This window comes from Ailuropoda melanoleuca, chromosome 7, assembly GCF_002007445.2.
Source record: "Ailuropoda melanoleuca isolate Jingjing chromosome 7, ASM200744v2, whole genome shotgun sequence".
NCBI lineage: Eukaryota > Metazoa > Chordata > Mammalia > Carnivora > Ursidae > Ailuropoda > Ailuropoda melanoleuca.
The window spans coordinates 140968084-140971946 of record NC_048224.1 but is presented as its reverse complement, the minus strand read 5'-3'; positions in this window follow the sequence as shown (position 1 = coordinate 140971946).

Here is a 3863-nt window from a genome sequence, read left to right as displayed (position 1 = left end):
CCCTCCTCCTCCCGCCGGTGCGGCCCGCGCGCTCCGAGGGGGATGGGCTGCGCGCGCGGGGGTGCGGGTGCATGTGCGCGTGCGCGCCGGGCGGGGACAGAGACGGAAAAGTCTGGCGCGAGAGGCCGTGGTGCGCGCGCACTTGGAGAGGGCCCGGAGGTGTGCGCACACCTGGAGAGGAGCCGCAGGTGTGCAACGTGCCAGTGTGCGCGCACACTTGGAGAAGGGCAGGCGGTGTGTACGTGTTGGTGTGTGTGCACACTCCGAGAGGGACCGGAGGTGTGCGCGCACCTGGAGAAGGGCCGGGAGCGTGCTTGAGCTGCCCGGAGAGGGGCCAGGTGTGTGCAGAGGGGGGCAAGTGTGTGTGCACGGATGTATGCAAGGGAGAGAGGAGGCCAGGTGTGTGCATGTGCACATGAGTGTATTTCTGGGTGTGTGTTCATGCAGGCGGAAGGAGGGTAGATCTTGCGCGCACAGGCGCTTATGTGGAGAGGGGGTTGGGAGTGCGCGCATGCAGGCGTGCGTATCCTTGGAGGAGAGGGCAGAGGTGTGTGCCACTTGGATAGAGGCCAGCTGCATGCATGTGTGGCTGTACACACGTGGAGGAGAGGTGATGAGTGTATGTGCACATGTGTCCAAGTGTACTTGTGGAAGAGAAGGGCAGGCTGGGTTTGTGCAGTGTGCGTATTTGCCCGTGTGCAAGTGTAGGTGCACGGAGAAGATAGCGTGTGCGTACGTACACACAGCGCAGCAGGCCCTGTGCACCTGCAGGGCGAGCGGTCTCCATGCCTAAACCCAGCCTACACCCGATTCCTGCATCCTGGTGGGCTGCTCAGGAGGGAAATCAGGCAGCCTGTTTGCTCCCCCAGCACCGGGTAGGCCCGGTGGACCCTGAGCCCTGGAGACTGGTCCTCCTTGGAGCCCACCACCTGCAGGGAGGCATTGCCCCCCACCCCATATCCCCCCACCCCCTAGGCTAGAGACCCAGCAAAGGGCGGGCGGGAGTCCAAAGTTCAGGGCTGCGCGGCTCTGTGCAGTGAGGAGCAGAGCAAAGGCCTCTCTCCACTGTGGGGGCAGCTGCTGTTCCATTACACCCCAACACGGTTCATGTCCACTCCTGCTTCCCTGCCAACGGGCCGCTTCTGCTAACACTGGGCGCAGCACTGGTTTCTTGAAGACAGAAATATGCACCTTCTTTGTGCAGATTAGCACAGATGGGCACAAAGATAGGTGGATGGTGAGGGTAATGGGGCAGAGGCAAAGTCCTGCACATTCGTGCCTGCAGAATGGTCTTAATTCTTTGCTGGTGCAGTTTATACCGCTCTTGGCCCCTAGCAGGTCCCCGGGGTGTCGGAACCTGCAGCCTCCGTGTTGTCCCTCTAGGGTCATGTGTCCTAGCTCCCCTTTTCTTGCACAGTATCTCTTTATTTTTGACTGTATTTGAACATGCGCCCCCCAGGCAGCAGCTGGATGCTCCACTCCGAGCCCGTAGACCCAAGTACACAGGACAGCAAGCCTCTCAGTAAGAGCTGGGGGCTCAGGAAGAAAGAGGATCGGAGTACAGAATCTTAAACCTCTCCCCACGTACTCAAGATCCCAGTAATTCGACAACATTCCCACGGGATAACGACCCCTAATATTCTCCGTAATGTCTGCCTAAGCAGACTGTAGTGAAAAACGCCGATCTCACAAGAGCTACCACAGCAGGGACAGCTCAAGAGGCTCTGGTTTACTTGGGAAAAGGGCAACAAGTTGGTTGGGGTTTTTATTTTTTGACTCCATAGTCAAATATACCACAGAACCCCCATTTCTGTGTTAAAACGTGTCAGAATTTCTAAAAGTTTTGGTTGAAGATCCAAATATTTTTGGCCGCTGCCCTGCCTTGAAGTCTCTAGACTGGATCACAGACATGCAACCTTCTTGAAGAGTAATGAGCCTGCAGGTGCCTGCATCCACCTGACCCTCCAGGATCCACTCTGTTTGCAGCATGGGTTCGGGAAGCATGACTTTTGGTGATGCTTTCGTTCGGGTGTTGACCTGTCCCCATCTCAGTGGCTGGCGTTCAGCCCTGTGTCATCATCCATGGTACTGTTCTGTGTTGATTAGAATAAAGTGATCAGATCCTTCCCGGGGAAAGTCTGCATCTCCCAAAAGCTCCCTCTTTCTTTGTTGGCCTGCTCTGTTGAGTCTCAGGGGGTCCCCCAACATCATCACCCCATTAAACTGTCCTTTAAAGAGAGAACGTGTTCTAATCCCTTGAAAATTGAAATTCTAAGTGTGTGTTAAATATCCGATTTGGTTCCCTCCTTGACGACACTGGTCCTGTCCAGCCTTTCTTTTTTTCCAACGATATGGTGATGTCAAGATGTGGGAAGACAGGGATGAGGCAGGGGCTCATGGAAGTTATATAGGGGAATGTTCCTAATGTGGACAAGGGACATTTTCTCATTCTTTGCTAAAATATACAGCCATTTTTGGAAAACTTTGTCCTGCTTATGTATGGGTATCATAAAATATCAGTAAATCAGTGTGTTTGCTCAACCTCAGGATAAATCCCCTGGCCCTCTCCCGGGAGGTCACCGCTTCTAAGCCCCGTTGACAGAGAAATTCTGCAGTCCCCACCCCACCACCTAGACACGTGGAGACATCCTTACTCCTCCTTACGTCATTATTCATTTTGAACATTTCTGGTCAAATTTCTTGGGAAGAGGGCCAGTCCTGGCCCCCCTTGTGTATTGGGCTCCCAGCACTTACTCACATCTTAAAAGACGCATGATCGTTTGCAGGCTGAAGCCATGGTCATTTGGAAAGTACTTCTCAGATCTGACAAATTCTAGACTGTGGCACCCAGTTCACTGAAGTTGACCTCCCCAGCCTGTTTACTGTTCAGACCCTTTTCATTTACCCTTTGCCTGCAGTGCTCTCTGGCTTCTGCAATGCAAGAAATCGTCTCGGTCTTGGCCGTTTAACCCCACAGCCCTTCTAAAGGGCTCCTCCTGGGAGGCCACACTGCCCTAGCTGGGATGGCAACAAGATTATTTTCTACAGGACCCTACAGTGTGAGGTGGAAATACCCACGCTGTCCTTACATCACGTCCTTCCTCCATAGAATCCGGTTCTGTCATGGGGAGGGAAAGCAGCCCCGGAACCTACAGCAGGTGTTGGGTAACTTGACTTTATGTACAACCGAACGCTTTGGTCATTTCTCCACTACCTGTCTGCTGATCTTACAGCCCACCTGCTACAGTGAGGCTGACACGAAGGGAAGTCAAATGGCCTCGGATAAGTCATCTCAGCCTCTCCGATGCTCAGATTCCTTTAGCTGAGAAATAGAAATAGAGTTCTCTGGTAAGAAGACAAACCACACTTTCGTAAGTTTTGCCTTTCCTGCATTCCTCCCCAAACTCTGAGTGCTGATATCGTACAGATGAGTAAGATAGAGGATTGCCAAAATAGGACGGCAGATTTGCAGTCAGTTGGCTCAGCAGCAACACGCGTGGGCCAGGGAAGCTGGGCTGCTCCCTCGACCTGGCTGGGGCAGGGGCACCAACATGCAAACTGTGCCTTGGAGACCAGAATGGTTTAAACCGGTCCAAATGCGATTACCGTTCTGCAGCACAGCACCGTGGACTGAAGCCTGGGAATGGGCGGGCTTCCTCCACTGCTCTAGCTTCTGGTAGTGGTGACATTTCCCCAGGGGGCGAGGTGGGGGAGGGTGGCACCTGCCTCCTGCCAATAGTTAACGAGAGCAGATTTCTTAAATGTAAGGGGTTCCTTCAGACACCAGCTTCCAAACTGCAGGTGTGGGCTACAGAGAGCTTTAGTAGAAGACGCTGAGGGTCCACACGGGGGGAGAGCAGGGG